The sequence below is a fragment of the Salminus brasiliensis genome, chromosome 9 (assembly GCF_030463535.1).
Source record: "Salminus brasiliensis chromosome 9, fSalBra1.hap2, whole genome shotgun sequence".
NCBI lineage: Eukaryota > Metazoa > Chordata > Actinopteri > Characiformes > Bryconidae > Salminus > Salminus brasiliensis.
This window is the reverse complement of record NC_132886.1, coordinates 1771648-1792765: the sequence shown is the minus strand read 5'-3', so window position 1 is coordinate 1792765 and position 21118 is coordinate 1771648.

Sequence of the window (21118 nt, the reverse complement as noted above, 5' to 3'; positions counted from 1 at the left end):
AAGTGGAAGCAATAGCCAGGATCTGAAAGATTTACCTAAACTATCGACTTCCTTAGACTCTTTGAGGTATTCCACCAAAACACTTGTGATTTCCTGCTGTGTAATCAAGCTCATTTCCTCAAAAGCCAAGTTCAGTCCCTCAACACTGTTGGGAAGGAGTTATGTAAAACATATTTGGCGAACATTTAGCTGATTTTCAAACCAGAACAGTTTTTGTATTGAAAAGAAAGCTGGTCTTCTGCTACACTAAAACATCTACTTACATTATTTGGAAAACTCCACAGTCGATCTTTGCTGTTACGGTTTTTAACATCTGTGCAGTCAGACTGGGGAGGAGAGGAACCAGTTTGGTACCAAACCAGTCATTCCACTCAACTCTAGAAAACTCTGCAAAATGTCCGCTGAGGATGCCAAATGTTTCTCCCATCATGATGTCCCTCACCATGGGTCGTAATTTTAGACTCTAAAAAGTAGAGAAGAACAAATGTCTGTCATTGTCTGTTCTAGTTTATTTCAGAATAGGTTTTCAAGGATGAGTGTCCATAAAAATTGTCCTGGGATACAGTAATATTTTGAAATTACCTTTGAAATTTTGGCAAGAGCCGCCAAGAACTCTTGAACGTTTTTCAGAGCGTTGCCTTCTTTTAGACGGTTAAAAACCACTTTGGTCAGATCTGTGTTCTGAAGTGCTCCAGAACTTATGGTCATATGAAAAACTTGGGATACATTAAAGACTCCCAGTGCTTCAAACTGTAATAGAAGAATCAGAACACATTATCGATTGTTTCTGGATTAGCTTTAAAACAGTGCTACTTCAATGACTGCTGTGCAGTGGATGTAGACTTCTACCTTAGAGAAATCTTGATTGAGCCACTGCAGATCTTCCAGACTGACATAGATGGAATATTTGCCAAAGTTTGTCCAAAGCCATTCAAAAGCTTTACTTGCATCAGATCCACAAGACAAACCTGAACAAACAGAATAAAGGAAGAAATATTAAACATTTTGCTCTAACCTTAGGAGGAAAATGAAGGTATGAGAAAGTGGAAGCAATAGCCAGGATCTGAAAGATTTACCTAAACTATCGACTTCCTTAGACTCTTTGAGGTATTCCACCAAAACACTTGTGATTTCCTGCTGTGTAATCAAGCTCATTTCCTCAAAAGCCAAGTTCAGTCCCTCAACACTGTTGGGAAGGAGTTATATAAAACATATTTGGCGAACATTTAGCTGATTTTCAAACCAGAACAGTTTTTGTATTGAAAAGAAAGCTGGTCTTCTGCTACACTAAAACATCTACTTACATTATTTGGAAAACTCCACAGTCGATCTTTGCTGTTACGGTTTTTAACATCTGTGCAGTCAGACTGGGGAGGAGAGGAACCAGTTTGGTACCAAACCAGTCATTCCACTCAACTCTAGAAAACTCTGCAAAATGTCCGCTGAGGATGCCAAATGTTTCTCCCATCATGATGTCCCTCACCATGGGTCGTAATTGTAGTGCCTAGAAAGTAGGTAACAACAAATGTCTGTCATTGTCTGTTCTAGTGTATTTCAGAGTAGGTTTTCAAGGATGAGTGTCCATAAAAATTGTCCTGGGATAAAGTAATATTTTGAAATTACCTTTGAAATTTTGGCAAGAGCCGCCAAGAACTCTTGAACGTTTTTCAGAGGGTTGCCTTCTTTTAGACGGTTAAAAACCACTTTGGTCAGATCTGTGTTCTGAAGTGCTCCAAAACTTATGGTCATATGAAAAACTTGGGACACATTAAAGACTCCCAGTGCTTCAAACTGTAATAGAAGAATCAGAACACATTATCGATTGTTTCTGGATTAGCTTTAAAACAGTGCTACTTCAATGACTGCTGTGCAGTGGATGTAGACTTCTACCTTAGAGAAATCTTGATTGAGCCACTGCAGATCTTCCAGACTGACATAGATGGAATATTTGCCAAAGTTTGTCCAAAGCCATTCAAAAGCTAAACTTGCATCAGATCCACAAGACAAACCTGAACAAACAGAATAAAGGAAGAAATGTTCAACATTTTGCTCTAAACTTAGGAGGAAAATGAAGGTATGAGAAAGTGGAAGCAATAGCCAGGATCTGAAAGATTTACCTAAACTATCGACTTCCTTAGACTCTTTGAGGTAATCCACCAAAACGCTTGTGATTTCCTGCTGTGTAATCAAGCTCATTTCCTCAAAAGCCAAGTTCAGTCCTTCAACACTGTTGGGAAGGAGTTATATAAAACATATTTGGGGAACATTTAGCTGATTTTCAAACCAGAACAGTTTTTGTATTGAAAAGAAAGCTGGTCTTCTGCTACACTAAAACATCTACTTACATTATTTGGAAAACTCCACAGTCGATCTTTGCTGTTATGGTTTTTAACATCTGTGCAGTCAGACTGGGGAGGAGAGGAACCAGTTTGGTACCAAACCAGTCATTCCACTCAACTCTAGAAAACTCTGCAAAATGTCCGCTGAGGATGCCAAATGTTTCTCCCATCATGATGTCCCTCACCATGGGTCGTAATTTTAGACTCTAAAAAGTAGAGAAGAACAAATGTCTGTCATTGTCTGTTCTAGTTTATTTCAGAATAGGTTTTCAAGGATGAGTGTCCATAAAAATTGTCCTGGGATAAAGTAATATTTTGAAATTACCTTTGAAATTTTGGCAAGAGCCGCCAAGAACTCTTGAACGTTTTTCAGAGGGTTGCCTTCTTTTAGACGGTTAAAAACCACTTTGGTCAGATCTGTGTTCTGAAGTGCTCCAGAACTTATGGTCATATGAAAAACTTGGGACACATTAAAGACTCCCAGTGCTTCAAACTGTAATAGAAGAATCAGAACACATTATCGATTGTTTCTGGATTAGCTTTAAAACAGTGCTACTTCAATGACTGCTGTGCAGTGGATGTAGACTTCTACCTTAGAGAAATCTTGATTGAGCCACTCCAGATCTTCCAGACTGACATAGATGGAATATTTGCCAAAGTTTGTCCAAAGCCATTCAAAAGCTAAACTTGCATCAGATCCACAAGACAAACCTGAACAAACAGAATAAAGGAAGAAATATTAAACATTTTGCTCTAAACTTAGGAGGAAAATGAAGGTATGAGAAAGTGGAAGCAATAGCCAGGATCTGAAAGATTTACCTAAACTATCGACTTCCTTAGACTCTTTGAGGTATTCCACCAAAACACTTGTGATTTCCTGCTGTGTAATCAAGCTCATTTCCTCAAAAGCCAAGTTCAGTCCCTCAACACTGTTGGGAAGGAGTTATATAAAACATATTTGGCGAACATTTAGCTGATTTTCAAACCAGAACAGTTTTTGTATTGAAAAGAAAGCTGGTCTTCTGCTACACTAAAACATCTACTTACATTATTTGGAAAACTCCACAGTCGATCTTTGCTGTTACGGTTTTTAACATCTGTGCAGTCAGACTGGGGAGGAGAGGAACCAGTTTGGTACCAAACCAGTCATTCCACTCAACTCTAGAAAACTCTGCAAAATGTCCGCTGAGGATGCCAAATGTTTCTCCCATCATGATGTCCCTCACCATGGGTCGTAATTTTAGACTCTAAAAAGTAGAGAAGAACAAATGTCTGTCATTGTCTGTTCTAGTTTATTTCAGAATAGGTTTTCAAGGATGAGTGTCCATAAAAATTGTCCTGGGATACAGTAATATTTTGAAATTACCTTTGAAATTTTGGCAAGAGCCGCCAAGAACTCTTGAACGTTTTTCAGAGCGTTGCCTTCTTTTAGACGGTTAAAAACCACTTTGGTCAGATCTGTGTTCTGAAGTGCTCCAGAACTTATGGTCATATGAAAAACTTGGGATACATTAAAGACTCCCAGTGCTTCAAACTGTAATAGAAGAATCAGAACACATTATCGATTGTTTCTGGATTAGCTTTAAAACAGTGCTACTTCAATGACTGCTGTGCAGTGGATGTAGACTTCTACCTTAGAGAAATCTTGATTGAGCCACTGCAGATCTTCCAGACTGACATAGATGGAATATTTGCCAAAGTTTGTCCAAAGCCATTCAAAAGCTTTACTTGCATCAGATCCACAAGACAAACCTGAACAAACAGAATAAAGGAAGAAATATTAAACATTTTGCTCTAACCTTAGGAGGAAAATGAAGGTATGAGAAAGTGGAAGCAATAGCCAGGATCTGAAAGATTTACCTAAACTATCGACTTCCTTAGACTCTTTGAGGTATTCCACCAAAACACTTGTGATTTCCTGCTGTGTAATCAAGCTCATTTCCTCAAAAGCCAAGTTCAGTCCCTCAACACTGTTGGGAAGGAGTTATATAAAACATATTTGGCGAACATTTAGCTGATTTTCAAACCAGAACAGTTTTTGTATTGAAAAGAAAGCTGGTCTTCTGCTACACTAAAACATCTACTTACATTATTTGGAAAACTCCACAGTCGATCTTTGCTGTTACGGTTTTTAACATCTGTGCAGTCAGACTGGGGAGGAGAGGAACCAGTTTGGTACCAAACCAGTCATTCCACTCAACTCTAGAAAACTCTGCAAAATGTCCGCTGAGGATGCCAAATGTTTCTCCCATCATGATGTCCCTCACCATGGGTCGTAATTGTAGTGCCTAGAAAGTAGGTAACAACAAATGTCTGTCATTGTCTGTTCTAGTGTATTTCAGAGTAGGTTTTCAAGGATGAGTGTCCATAAAAATTGTCCTGGGATAAAGTAATATTTTGAAATTACCTTTGAAATTTTGGCAAGAGCCGCCAAGAACTCTTGAACGTTTTTCAGAGGGTTGCCTTCTTTTAGACGGTTAAAAACCACTTTGGTCAGATCTGTGTTCTGAAGTGCTCCAAAACTTATGGTCATATGAAAAACTTGGGACACATTAAAGACTCCCAGTGCTTCAAACTGTAATAGAAGAATCAGAACACATTATCGATTGTTTCTGGATTAGCTTTAAAACAGTGCTACTTCAATGACTGCTGTGCAGTGGATGTAGACTTCTACCTTAGAGAAATCTTGATTGAGCCACTGCAGATCTTCCAGACTGACATAGATGGAATATTTGCCAAAGTTTGTCCAAAGCCATTCAAAAGCTAAACTTGCATCAGATCCACAAGACAAACCTGAACAAACAGAATAAAGGAAGAAATGTTCAACATTTTGCTCTAAACTTAGGAGGAAAATGAAGGTATGAGAAAGTGGAAGCAATAGCCAGGATCTGAAAGATTTACCTAAACTATCGACTTCCTTAGACTCTTTGAGGTAATCCACCAAAACGCTTGTGATTTCCTGCTGTGTAATCAAGCTCATTTCCTCAAAAGCCAAGTTCAGTCCTTCAACACTGTTGGGAAGGAGTTATATAAAACATATTTGGGGAACATTTAGCTGATTTTCAAACCAGAACAGTTTTTGTATTGAAAAGAAAGCTGGTCTTCTGCTACACTAAAACATCTACTTACATTATTTGGAAAACTCCACAGTCGATCTTTGCTGTTATGGTTTTTAACATCTGTGCAGTCAGACTGGGGAGGAGAGGAACCAGTTTGGTACCAAACCAGTCATTCCACTCAACTCTAGAAAACTCTGCAAAATGTCCGCTGAGGATGCCAAATGTTTCTCCCATCATGATGTCCCTCACCATGGGTCGTAATTTTAGACTCTAAAAAGTAGAGAAGAACAAATGTCTGTCATTGTCTGTTCTAGTTTATTTCAGAATAGGTTTTCAAGGATGAGTGTCCATAAAAATTGTCCTGGGATAAAGTAATATTTTGAAATTACCTTTGAAATTTTGGCAAGAGCCGCCAAGAACTCTTGAACGTTTTTCAGAGGGTTGCCTTCTTTTAGACGGTTAAAAACCACTTTGGTCAGATCTGTGTTCTGAAGTGCTCCAGAACTTATGGTCATATGAAAAACTTGGGACACATTAAAGACTCCCAGTGCTTCAAACTGTAATAGAAGAATCAGAACACATTATCGATTGTTTCTGGATTAGCTTTAAAACAGTGCTACTTCAATGACTGCTGTGCAGTGGATGTAGACTTCTACCTTAGAGAAATCTTGATTGAGCCACTCCAGATCTTCCAGACTGACATAGATGGAATATTTGCCAAAGTTTGTCCAAAGCCATTCAAAAGCTAAACTTGCATCAGATCCACAAGACAAACCTGAACAAACAGAATAAAGGAAGAAATATTAAACATTTTGCTCTAAACTTAGGAGGAAAATGAAGGTATGAGAAAGTGGAAGCAATAGCCAGGATCTGAAAGATTTACCTAAACTATCGACTTCCTTAGACTCTTTGAGGTATTCCACCAAAACACTTGTGATTTCCTGCTGTGTAATCAAGCTCATTTCCTCAAAAGCCAAGTTCAGTCCCTCAACACTGTTGGGAAGGAGTTATATAAAACATATTTGGCGAACATTTAGCTGATTTTCAAACCAGAACAGTTTTTGTATTGAAAAGAAAGCTGGTCTTCTGCTACACTAAAACATCTACTTACATTATTTGGAAAACTCCACAGTCGATCTTTGCTGTTATGGTTTTTAACATCTGTGCAGTCAGACTGGGGAGGAGAGGAACCAGTTTGGTACCAAACCAGTCATTCCACTCAACTCTAGAAAACTCTGCAAAATGTCCGCTGAGGATGCCAAATGTTTCTCCCATCATGATGTCCCTCACCATGGGTCGTAATTGTAGTGCCTAGAAAGTAGGTAACAACAAATGTCTGTCATTGTCTGTTCTAGTGTATTTCAGAGTAGGTTTTCAAGGATGAGTGTCCATAAAAATTGTCCTGGGATAAAGTAATATTTTGAAATTACCTTTGAAATTTTGGCAAGAGCCGCCAAGAACTCTTGAACGTTTTTCAGAGGGTTGCCTTCTTTTAGACGGTTAAAAACCACTTTGGTCAGATCTGTGTTCTGAAGTGCTCCAGAACTTATGGTCATATGAAAAACTTGGAACACATTAAAGACTCCCAGTGCTTCAAACTGTAATAGAAGAATCAGAACACATTATCGATTGTTTCTGGATTAGCTTTAAAACAGTGCTACTTCAATGACTGCTGTGCAGTGGATGTAGACTTCTACCTTAGAGAAATCTTGATTGAGCCACTGCAGATCTTCCAGACTGACATAGATGGAATATTTGCCAAAGTTTGTCCAAAGCCATTCAAAAGCTAAACTTGCATCAGATCCACAAGACAAACCTGAACAAACAGAATAAAGGAAGAAATGTTCAACATTTTGCTCTAAACTTAGGAGGAAAATGAAGGTATGAGAAAGTGGAAGCAATAGCCAGGATCTAAAAGATTTACCTAAACTATCGACTTCCTTAGACTCTTTGAGGTAATCCACCAAAACGCTTGTGATTTCCTGCTGTGTAATCAAGCTCATTTCCTCAAAAGCCAAGTTCAGTCCTTCAACACTGTTGGGAAGGAGTTATATAAAACATATTTGGGGAACATTTAGCTGATTTTCAAACCAGAACAGTTTTTGTATTGAAAAGAAAGCTGGTCTTCTGCTACACTAAAACATCTACTTACATTATTTGGAAAACTCCACAGTCGATCTTTGCTGTTATGGTTTTTAACATCTGTGCAGTCAGACTGGGGAGGAGAGGAACCAGTTTGGTACCAAACCAGTCATTCCACTCAACTCTAGAAAACTCTGCAAAATGTCCGCTGAGGATGCCAAATGTTTCTCCCATCATGATGTCCCTCACCATGGGTCGTAATTTTAGACTCTAAAAAGTAGAGAAGAACAAATGTCTGTCATTGTCTGTTCTAGTTTATTTCAGAATAGGTTTTCAAGGATGAGTGTCCATAAAAATTGTCCTGGGATACAGTAATATTTTTAAATTACCTTTGAAATTTTGGCAAGAGCCGCCAAGAACTCTTGAACGTTTTTCAGAGCGTTGCCTTCTTTTAGACGGTTAAAAACCACTTTGGTCAGATCTGTGTTCTGAAGTGCTCCAGAACTTATGGTCATATGAAAAACTTGGGATACATTAAAGACTCCCAGTGCTTCAAACTGTAATAGAAGAATCAGAACACATTATCGATTGTTTCTGGATTAGCTTTAAAACAGTGCTACTTCAATGACTGCTGTGCAGTGGATGTAGACTTCTACCTTAGAGAAATCTTGATTGAGCCACTCCAGATCTTCCAGACTGACATAGATGGAATATTTGCCAAAGTTTGTCCAAAGCCATTCAAAAGCTTTACTTGCATCAGATCCACAAGACAAACCTGAACAAACAGAATAAAGGAAGAAATATTAAACATTTTGCTCTAAACTTAGGAGGAAAATGAAGGTATGAGAAAGTGGAAGCAATAGCCAGGATCTGAAAGATTTACCTAAACTATCGACTTCCTTAGACTCTTTGAGGTATTCCACCAAAACACTTGTGATTTCCTGCTGTGTAATCAAGCTCATTTCCTCAAAAGCCAAGTTCAGTCCCTCAACACTGTTGGGAAGGAGTTATATAAAACATATTTGGGGAACATTTAGCTGATTTTCAAACCAGAACAGTTTTTGTATTGAAAAGAAAGCTGGTCTTCTGCTACACTAAAACATCTACTTACATTATTTGGAAAACTCCACAGTCGATCTTTGCTGTTACGGTTTTTAACATCTGTGCAGTCAGACTGGGGAGGAGAGGAACCAGTTTGGTACCAAACCAGTCATTCCACTCAACTCTAGAAAACTCTGCAAAATGTCCGCTGAGGATGCCAAATGTTTCTCCCATCATGATGTCCCTCACTATGGGTCGTAATTTTAGACTCTAAAAAGTAGAGAAGAACAAATGTCTGTCATTGTCTGTTCTAGTTTATTTCAGAATAGGTTTTCAAGGATGAGTGTCCATAAAAATTGTCCTGGGATACAGTAATATTTTGAAATTACCTTTGAAATTTTGGCAAGAGCCGCCAAGAACTCTTGAACGTTTTTCAGAGCGTTGCCTTCTTTTAGACGGTTAAAAACCACTTTGGTCAGATCTGTGTTCTGAAGTGCTCCAGAACTTATGGTCATATGAAAAACTTGGGATACATTAAAGACTCCCAGTGCTTCAAACTGTAATAGAAGAATCAGAACACATTATCGATTGTTTCTGGATTAGCTTTAAAACAGTGCTACTTCAATGACTGCTGTGCAGTGGATGTAGACTTCTACCTTAGAGAAATCTTGATTGAGCCACTCCAGATCTTCCAGACTGACATAGATGGAATATTTGCCAAAGTTTGTCCAAAGCCATTCAAAAGCTTTACTTGCATCAGATCCACAAGACAAACCTGAACAAACAGAATAAAGGAAGAAATATTAAACATTTTGCTCTAAACTTAGGAGGAAAATGAAGGTATGAGAAAGTGGAAGCAATAGCCAGGATCTGAAAGATTTACCTAAACTATCGACTTCCTTAGACTCTTTGAGGTATTCCACCAAAACACTTGTGATTTCCTGCTGTGTAATCAAGCTCATTTCCTCAAAAGCCAAGTTCAGTCCCTCAACACTGTTGGGAAGGAGTTATATAAAACATATTTGGCGAACATTTAGCTGATTTTCAAACCAGAACAGTTTTTGTATTGAAAAGAAAGCTGGTCTTCTGCTACACTAAAACATCTACTTACATTATTTGGAAAACTCCACAGTCGATCTTTGCTGTTACGGTTTTTAACATCTGTGCAGTCAGACTGGGGAGGAGAGGAACCAGTTTGGTACCAAACCAGTCATTCCACTCAACTCTAGAAAACTCTGCAAAATGTCCGCTGAGGATGCCAAATGTTTCTCCCATCATGATGTCCCTCACCATGGGTCGTAATTGTAGTGCCTAGAAAGTAGGTAACAACAAATGTCTGTCATTGTCTGTTCTAGTGTATTTCAGAGTAGGTTTTCAAGGATGAGTGTCCATAAAAATTGTCCTGGGATAAAGTAATATTTTGAAATTACCTTTGAAATTTTGGCAAGAGCCGCCAAGAACTCTTGAACGTTTTTCAGAGGGTTGCCTTCTTTTAGACGGTTAAAAACCACTTTGGTCAGATCTGTGTTCTGAAGTGCTCCAGAACTTATGGTCATATGAAAAACTTGGGACACATTAAAGACTCCCAGTGCTTCAAACTGTAATAGAAGAATCAGAACACATTATCGATTGTTTCTGGATTAGCTTTAAAACAGTGCTACTTCAATGACTGCTGTGCAGTGGATGTAGACTTCTACCTTAGAGAAATCTTGATTGAGCCACTGCAGATCTTCCAGACTGACATAGATGGAATATTTGCCAAAGTTTGTCCAAAGCCATTCAAAAGCTAAACTTGCATCAGATCCACAAGACAAACCTGAACAAACAGAATAAAGGAAGAAATGTTCAACATTTTGCTCTAAACTTAGGAGGAAAATGAAGGTATGAGAAAGTGGAAGCAATAGCCAGGATCTAAAAGATTTACCTAAACTATCGACTTCCTTAGACTCTTTGAGGTAATCCACCAAAACGCTTGTGATTTCCTGCTGTGTAATCAAGCTCATTTCCTCAAAAGCCAAGTTCAGTCCTTCAACACTGTTGGGAAGGAGTTATATAAAACATATTTGGGGAACATTTAGCTGATTTTCAAACCAGAACAGTTTTTGTATTGAAAAGAAAGCTGGTCTTCTGCTACACTAAAACATCTACTTACATTATTTGGAAAACTCCACAGTCGATCTTTGCTGTTATGGTTTTTAACATCTGTGCAGTCAGACTGGGGAGGAGAGGAACCAGTTTGGTACCAAACCAGTCATTCCACTCAACTCTAGAAAACTCTGCAAAATGTCCGCTGAGGATGCCAAATGTTTCTCCCATCATGATGTCCCTCACCATGGGTCGTAATTTTAGACTCTAAAAAGTAGAGAAGAACAAATGTCTGTCATTGTCTGTTCTAGTTTATTTCAGAATAGGTTTTCAAGGATGAGTGTCCATAAAAATTGTCCTGGGATAAAGTAATATTTTGAAATTACCTTTGAAATTTTGGCAAGAGCCGCCAAGAACTCTTGAACGTTTTTCAGAGGGTTGCCTTCTTTTAGACGGTTAAAAACCACTTTGGTCAGATCTGTGTTCTGAAGTGCTCCAGAACTTATGGTCATATGAAAAACTTGGGACACATTAAAGACTCCCAGTGCTTCAAACTGTAATAGAAGAATCAGAACACATTATCGATTGTTTCTGGATTAGCTTTAAAACAGTGCTACTTCAATGACTGCTGTGCAGTGGATGTAGACTTCTACCTTAGAGAAATCTTGATTGAGCCACTCCAGATCTTCCAGACTGACATAGATGGAATATTTGCCAAAGTTTGTCCAAAGCCATTCAAAAGCTTTACTTGCATCAGATCCACAAGACAAACCTGAACAAACAGAATAAAGGAAGAAATATTAAACATTTTGCTCTAAACTTAGGAGGAAAATGAAGGTATGAGAAAGTGGAAGCAATAGCCAGGATCTGAAAGATTTACCTAAACTATCGACTTCCTTAGACTCTTTGAGGTATTCCACCAAAACACTTGTGATTTCCTGCTGTGTAATCAAGCTCATTTCCTCAAAAGCCAAGTTCAGTCCCTCAACACTGTTGGGAAGGAGTTATATAAAACATATTTGGGGAACATTTAGCTGATTTTCAAACCAGAACAGTTTTTGTATTGAAAAGAAAGCTGGTCTTCTGCTACACTAAAACATCTACTTACATTATTTGGAAAACTCCACAGTCGATCTTTGCTGTTATGGTTTTTAACATCTGTGCAGTCAGACTGGGGAGGAGAGGAACCAGTTTGGTACCAAACCAGTCATTCCACTCAACTCTAGAAAACTCTGCAAAATGTCCGCTGAGGATGCCAAATGTTTCTCCCATCATGATGTCCCTCACCATGGGTCGTAATTGTAGTGCCTAGAAAGTAGGTAACAACAAATGTCTGTCATTGTCTGTTCTAGTGTATTTCAGAGTAGGTTTTCAAGGATGAGTGTCCATAAAAATTGTCCTGGGATAAAGTAATATTTTGAAATTACCTTTGAAATTTTGGCAAGAGCCGCCAAGAACTCTTGAACGTTTTTCAGAGGGTTGCCTTCTTTTAGACGGTTAAAAACCACTTTGGTCAGATCTGTGTTCTGAAGTGCTCCAGAACTTATGGTCATATGAAAAACTTGGGACACATTAAAGACTCCCAGTGCTTCAAACTGTAATAGAAGAATCAGAACACATTATCGATTGTTTCTGGATTAGCTTTAAAACAGTGCTACTTCAATGACTGCTGTGCAGTGGATGTAGACTTCTACCTTAGAGAAATCTTGATTGAGCCACTGCAGATCTTCCAGACTGACATAGATGGAATATTTGCCAAAGTTTGTCCAAAGCCATTCAAAAGCTAAACTTGCATCAGATCCACAAGACAAACCTGAACAAACAGAATAAAGGAAGAAATGTTCAACATTTTGCTCTAAACTTAGGAGGAAAATGAAGGTATGAGAAAGTGGAAGCAATAGCCAGGATCTAAAAGATTTACCTAAACTATCGACTTCCTTAGACTCTTTGAGGTAATCCACCAAAACGCTTGTGATTTCCTGCTGTGTAATCAAGCTCATTTCCTCAAAAGCCAAGTTCAGTCCTTCAACACTGTTGGGAAGGAGTTATATAAAACATATTTGGGGAACATTTAGCTGATTTTCAAACCAGAACAGTTTTTGTATTGAAAAGAAAGCTGGTCTTCTGCTACACTAAAACATCTACTTACATTATTTGGAAAACTCCACAGTCGATCTTTGCTGTTATGGTTTTTAACATCTGTGCAGTCAGACTGGGGAGGAGAGGAACCAGTTTGGTACCAAACCAGTCATTCCACTCAACTCTAGAAAACTCTGCAAAATGTCCGCTGAGGATGCCAAATGTTTCTCCCATCATGATGTCCCTCACCATGGGTCGTAATTTTAGACTCTAAAAAGTAGAGAAGAACAAATGTCTGTCATTGTCTGTTCTAGTTTATTTCAGAATAGGTTTTCAAGGATGAGTGTCCATAAAAATTGTCCTGGGATACAGTAATATTTTGAAATTACCTTTGAAATTTTGGCAAGAGCCGCCAAGAACTCTTGAACGTTTTTCAGAGCGTTGCCTTCTTTTAGACGGTTAAAAACCACTTTGGTCAGATCTGTGTTCTGAAGTGCTCCAGAACTTATGGTCATATGAAAAACTTGGGATACATTAAAGACTCCCAGTGCTTCAAACTGTAATAGAAGAATCAGAACACATTATCGATTGTTTCTGGATTAGCTTTAAAACAGTGCTACTTCAATGACTGCTGTGCAGTGGATGTAGACTTCTACCTTAGAGAAATCTTGATTGAGCCACTCCAGATCTTCCAGACTGACATAGATGGAATATTTGCCAAAGTTTGTCCAAAGCCATTCAAAAGCTTTACTTGCATCAGATCCACAAGACAAACCTGAACAAACAGAATAAAGGAAGAAATATTAAACATTTTGCTCTAAACTTAGGAGGAAAATGAAGGTATGAGAAAGTGGAAGCAATAGCCAGGATCTGAAAGATTTACCTAAACTATCGACTTCCTTAGACTCTTTGAGGTATTCCACCAAAACACTTGTGATTTCCTGCTGTGTAATCAAGCTCATTTCCTCAAAAGCCAAGTTCAGTCCCTCAACACTGTTGGGAAGGAGTTATATAAAACATATTTGGCGAACATTTAGCTGATTTTCAAACCAGAACAGTTTCTGTATTGAAAAGAAAGCTGGTCTTCTGCTACACTAAAACATCTACTTACATTATTTGGAAAACTCCACAGTCGATCTTTGCTGTTATGGTTTTTAACATCTGTGCAGTCAGACTGGGGAGGAGAGGAACCAGTTTGGTACCAAACCAGTCATTCCACTCAACTCTAGAAAACTCTGCAAAATGTCCGCTGAGGATGCCAAATGTTTCTCCCATCATGATGTCCCTCACCATGGGTCGTAATTTTAGACTCTAAAAAGTAGAGAAGAACAAATGTCTGTCATTGTCTGTTCTAGTTTATTTCAGAATAGGTTTTCAAGGATGAGTGTCCATAAAAATTGTCCTGGGATACAGTAATATTTTGAAATTACCTTTGAAATTTTGGCAAGAGCCGCCAAGAACTCTTGAACGTTTTTCAGAGCGTTGCCTTCTTTTAGACGGTTAAAAACCACTTTGGTCAGATCTGTGTTCTGAAGTGCTCCAGAACTTATGGTCATATGAAAAACTTGGGATACATTAAAGACTCCCAGTGCTTCAAACTGTAATAGAAGAATCAGAACACATTATCGATTGTTTCTGGATTAGCTTTAAAACAGTGCTACTTCAATGACTGCTGTGCAGTGGATGTAGACTTCTACCTTAGAGAAATCTTGATTGAGCCACTCCAGATCTTCCAGACTGACATAGATGGAATATTTGCCAAAGTTTGTCCAAAGCCATTCAAAAGCTTTACTTGCATCAGATCCACAAGACAAACCTGAACAAACAGAATAAAGGAAGAAATATTAAACATTTTGCTCTAAACTTAGGAGGAAAATGAAGGTATGAGAAAGTGGAAGCAATAGCCAGGATCTGAAAGATTTACCTAAACTATCGACTTCCTTAGACTCTTTGAGGTATTCCACCAAAACACTTGTGATTTCCTGCTGTGTAATCAAGCTCATTTCCTCAAAAGCCAAGTTCAGTCCCTCAACACTGTTGGGAAGGAGTTATATAAAACATATTTGGCGAACATTTAGCTGATTTTCAAACCAGAACAGTTTTTGTATTGAAAAGAAAGCTGGTCTTCTGCTACACTAAAACATCTACTTACATTATTTGGAAAACTCCACAGTCGATCTTTGCTGTTACGGTTTTTAACATCTGTGCAGTCAGACTGGGGAGGAGAGGAACCAGTTTGGTACCAAACCAGTCATTCCACTCAACTCTAGAAAACTCTGCAAAATGTCCGCTGAGGATGCCAAATGTTTCTCCCATCATGATGTCCCTCACCATGGGTCGTAATTGTAGTGCCTAGAAAGTAGGTAACAACAAATGTCTGTCATTGTCTGTTCTAGTGTATTTCAGAGTAGGTTTTCAAGGATGAGTGTCCATAAAAATTGTCCTGGGATAAAGTAATATTTTGAAATTACCTTTGAAATTTTGGCAAGAGCCGCCAAGAACTCTTGAACGTTTTTCAGAGGGTTGCCTTCTTTTAGACGGTTAAAAACCACTTTGGTCAGATCTGTGTTCTGAAGTGCTCCAGAACTTATGGTCATATGAAAAACTTGGGACACATTAAAGACTCCCAGTGCTTCAAACTGTAATAGAAGAATCAGAACACATTATCGATTGTTTCTGGATTAGCTTTAAAACAGTGCTACTTCAATGACTGCTGTGCAGTGGATGTAGACTTCTACCTTAGAGAAATCTTGATTGAGCCACTGCAGATCTTCCAGACTGACATAGATGGAATATTTGCCAAAGTTTGTCCAAAGCCATTCAAAAGCTAAACTTGCATCAGATCCACAAGACAAACCTGAACAAACAGAATAAAGGAAGAAATGTTCAACATTTTGCTCTAAACTTAGGAGGAAAATGAAGGTATGAGAAAGTGGAAGCAATAGCCAGGATCTGAAAGATTTACCTAAACTATCGACTTCCTTAGACTCTTTGAGGTAATCCACCAAAACGCTTGTGATTTCCTGCTGTGTAATCAAGCTCATTTCCTCAAAAGCCAAGTTCAGTCCTTCAACACTGTTGGGAAGGAGTTATATAAAACATATTTGGGGAACATTTAGCTGATTTTCAAACCAGAACAGTTTTTGTATTGAAAAGAAAGCTGGTCTTCTGCTACACTAAAACATCTACTTACATTATTTGGAAAACTCCACAGTCGATCTTTGCTGTTATGGTTTTTAACATCTGTGCAGTCAGACTGGGGAGGAGAGGAACCAGTTTGGTACCAAACCAGTCATTCCACTCAACTCTAGAAAACTCTGCAAAATGTCCGCTGAGGATGCCAAATGTTTCTCCCATCATGATGTCCCTCACCATGGGTCGTAATTTTAGACTCTAAAAAGTAGAGAAGAACAAATGTCTGTCATTGTCTGTTCTAGTTTATTTCAGAATAGGTTTTCAAGGATGAGTGTCCATAAAAATTGTCCTGGGATAAAGTAATATTTTGAAATTACCTTTGAAATTTTGGCAAGAGCCGCCAAGAACTCTTGAACGTTTTTCAGAGGGTTGCCTTCTTTTAGACGGTTAAAAACCACTTTGGTCAGATCTGTGTTCTGAAGTGCTCCAGAACTTATGGTCATATGAAAAACTTGGGACACATTAAAGACTCCCAGTGCTTCAAACTGTAATAGAAGAATCAGAACACATTATCGATTGTTTCTGGATTAGCTTTAAAACAGTGCTACTTCAATGACTGCTGTGCAGTGGATGTAGACTTCTACCTTAGAGAAATCTTGATTGAGCCACTGCAGATCTTCCAGACTGACATAGATGGAATATTTGCCAAAGTTTGTCCAAAGCCATTCAAAAGCTAAACTTGCATCAGATCCACAAGACAAACCTGAACAAACAGAATAAAGGAAGAAATGTTCAACATTTTGCTCTAAACTTAGGAGGAAAATGAAGGTATGAGAAAGTGGAAGCAATAGCCAGGATCTAAAAGATTTACCTAAACTATCGACTTCCTTAGACTCTTTGAGGTAATCCACCAAAACGCTTGTGATTTCCTGCTGTGTAATCAAGCTCATTTCCTCAAAAGCCAAGTTCAGTCCTTCAACACTGTTGGGAAGGAGTTATATAAAACATATTTGGGGAACATTTAGCTGATTTTCAAACCAGAACAGTTTTTGTATTGAAAAGAAAGCTGGTCTTCTGCTACACTAAAACATCTACTTACATTATTTGGAAAACTCCACAGTCGATCTTTGCTGTTATGGTTTTTAACATCTGTGCAGTCAGACTGGGGAGGAGAGGAACCAGTTTGGTACCAAACCAGTCATTCCACTCAACTCTAGAAAACTCTGCAAAATGTCCGCTGAGGATGCCAAATGTTTCTCCCATCATGATGTCCCTCACCATGGGTCGTAATTTTAGACTCTAAAAAGTAGAGAAGAACAAATGTCTGTCATTGTCTGTTCTAGTTTATTTCAGAATAGGTTTTCAAGGATGAGTGTCCATAAAAATTGTCCTGGGATACAGTAATATTTTGAAATTACCTTTGAAATTTTGGCAAGAGCCGCCAAGAACTCTTGAACGTTTTTCAGAGCGTTGCCTTCTTTTAGACGGTTAAAAACCACTTTGGTCAGATCTGTGTTCTGAAGTGCTCCAGAACTTATGGTCATATGAAAAACTTGGGATACATTAAAGACTCCCAGTGCTTCAAACTGTAATAGAAGAATCAGAACACATTATCGATTGTTTCTGGATTAGCTTTAAAACAGTGCTACTTCAATGACTGCTGTGCAGTGGATGTAGACTTCTACCTTAGAGAAATCTTGATTGAGCCACTCCAGATCTTCCAGACTGACATAGATGGAATATTTGCCAAAGTTTGTCCAAAGCCATTCAAAAGCTTTACTTGCATCAGATCCACAAGACAAACCTGAACAAACAGAATAAAGGAAGAAATATTAAACATTTTGCTCTAAACTTAGGAGGAAAATGAAGGTATGAGAAAGTGGAAGCAATAGCCAGGATCTGAAAGATTTACCTAAACTATCGACTTCCTTAGACTCTTTGAGGTAATCCACCAAAACGCTTGTGATTTCCTGCTGTGTAATCAAGCTCATTTCCTCAAAAGCCAAGTTCAGTCCTTCAACACTGTTGGGAAGGAGTTATATAAAACATATTTGGGGAACATTTAGCTGATTTTCAAACCAGAACAGTTTTTGTATTGAAAAGAAAGCTGGTCTTCTGCTACACTAAAACATCTACTTACATTATTTGGAAAACTCCACAGTCGATCTTTGCTGTTACGGTTTTTAACATCTGTGCAGTCAGACTGGGGAGGAGAGGAACCAGTTTGGTACCAAACCAGTCATTCCACTCAACTCTAGAAAACTCTGCAAAATGTCCGCTGAGGATGCCAAATGTTTCTCCCATCATGATGTCCCTCACCATGGGTCGTAATTTTAGACTCTAAAAAGTAGAGAAGAACAAATGTCTGTCATTGTCTGTTCTAGTTTATTTCAGAATAGGTTTTCAAGGATGAGTGTCCATAAAAATTGTCCTGGGATAGAGTAATATTTTGAAATTACCTTTGAAATTTTGGCAAGAGCCGCCAAGAACTCTTGAACGTTTTTCAGAGGGTTGCCTTCTTTTAGATGGTTAAAAACCACTTTGGTCAGATCTGTGTTCTGAAGTGCTCCAGAACTTATGGTCATATGAAAAACTTGGGACACATTAAAGACTCCCAGTGCTTCAAACTGTAATAGAAGAATCAGAACACATTATCGATTGTTTCTGGATTAGCTTTAAAACAGTGCTACTTCAATGACTGCTGTGCAGTGGATGTAGACTTCTACCTTAGAGAAATCTTGATTGAGCCACTGCAGATCTTCCAGACTGACATAGATGGAATATTTGCCAAAGTTTGTCCAAAGCCATTCAAAAGCTGTACTTGCATCAGATCCACAAGACAAACCTGAACAAACAGAATAAAGGAAGAAATGTTCAACATTTTGCTCTAAACTTAGGAGGAAAATGAAGGTATGAGAAAGTGGAAGCAATAGCCAGGATCTGAAAGATTTACCTAAACTATCGACTTCCTTAGACTCTTTGAGGTATTCCACCAAAACACTTGTGATTTCCTGCTGTGTAATCAAGCTCATTTCCTCAAAAGCCAAGTTCAGTCCTTTGACACTGTTGGGAAGAAGTTAAATAAAACATATGTGGGGAACATTTAGCTGATTTTCAAACCAGAACAGTTTTTGTATTGAAACGAAAGCTGGTCTACTGCTACACTATAACATCTACTTACATCATTTGGAAAACTCCACAGTCGATCTTTGCTGTTATGGTTTTTAACATCTGTGCAGTCAGACTGGGGAGGAGAGGAACCAGTTTGGTACCAAACCAGTCACTCCACTCAACTCTAGAAAACTCTGCAAAATGTCCACTAAGGATGCCAAATGTTTCTCCCATCATGATGTCCCTCACCATGGGTCGTAATTGTAGAGTCTAGAAAGTAGGGAAGAACAAATGTCTGGCATTGTCTGTTCTAGTTTATTTCAGAATAGGTTTTCAAGGATGAGTGTCCATAAAAATTGTCCTGGGATAAAGTAATATTTTGAAATTACCTTTGAAATTTTGGCAAGAGCCGCCAAGAACTCTTGAACGTTTTTCAGAGCGTTGCCTTCTTTTAGACGGTTAAAAACCACTTTGGTCAGATCTGTGTTCTGAAGTGCTCCAGAACTTATGGTCATATGAAAAACTTGGGACACATTAAAGACTCCCAGTGCTTCAAACTGTAATAGAAGAATCAGAACACATTATCGATTGTTTCTGGATTAGCTTTAAAACAGTGCTACTTCAATGACTGCTGTGCAGTGGATGTAGACTTCTACCTTAGAGAAATCTTGATTGAGCCACTGCAGATCTTCCAGACTGACATAGATGGAATATTTGCCAAAGTTTATCCAAAGCCATTCAAAAGCTGTACTTGCATGAGATCCACAAGACAAACCTGAACAAAAAGAATCAAGGAAGAAATGTTCAACATTTTGCTCTAAACTTAGCAGGATAATGAAGGTATGGGAAAGTAGAAGCAATAGCCAGGATCTGAAAGATTTACCTAAACTATCGACTTCCTTAGACTCTTTGAGGTATTCCACCAAAACACTTGTGATTTCCTGCTGTGTAATCAAGCTTATTTCCTCAAAAGCCAAGTTCATTCCTTCAACACTGTTGGGAAGGAGTTATATAAAACATATTTGGGGAACATTTAGCTGATTTTCAAACCAGAACAGTTTTTGTATTGAAAAGAAAGCTGGTCTTCTGCTACACTAAAACATCTACTTACATTATTTGGAAAACTCCACAGTCGATCTTTGCTGTTATGGTTTTTAACATCTGTGCAGTCAGACTGGGGAGGAGAGGAACCAGTTTGGTACCAAACCAGTCATTCCACTCAACTCTAGAAAACTCTGCAAAATTTCCGCTGAGGATGCCAAATGTTTCTCCCATCATGATGTCCCTCACCATGGGTCGTAATTGTAGAGTCTAGAAAGTAGGGAAGAACAAATGTCTGGCATTGTCTGTTCTAGTTTATTTCAGAATAGGTTTTCAAGGATGAGTGTCCATAACAATTGTCCTGGGATAAAGTAATATTTTGAAATTACCTTTGAAATTTTGGCAAGAGCCGCCAAGAACTCTTGAACGTTTTTCAGAGGGTTGCCTTCTTTTAGATGGTTAAAAACCACTTTGGTCAGATCTGTGTTCTGAAGTGCTCCAGAAATTATGGTCATATGAAAAACTTGGGACACATTAAAGACTCCCAGTGCTTCAAACTGTAATAGAAGAATCAGAACACATTATCGATTGTTTCTGGATTAGCTTTAAAACAGTGCTACTTCAATGACTGCTGTGCAGTGGATTTAGACTTCTACCTTACAAAAATCTTGATTGAGCCACTCCAGATCTTCCAGACTGACATAGATGGAATATTTGCCAAAGTTTGTCCAAAGCCATTCAAAAGCTTTACTTGCATCAGATCCACAAGACAAACCTGAACAAACAGAATAAAGGAAGAAATGTTCAACATTTTGCTCTAAACTTAGGAGGAAAATGAAGGTATGAGAAAGTGGAAGCAATAGCCAGGATCTGAAAGATTTACCTAAACTATCGACTTCCTTAGACTCTTTGAGGTATTCCACCAAAACACTTGTGATTTCCTGCTGTGTAATCAAGCTCATTTCCTCAAAAGCCAAGTTCAGTCCTTCAACACTGTTGGGAAGGAGTTATATAAAACATATTTGGCGAACATTTAGCTGATTTTCAAACCAGAACAGTTTTTGTATTGAAAAGAAAGCTGGTCTTCTGCTACACTAAAACATCTACTTACATTATTTGGAAAACTCCACAGTCGATCTTTGCTGT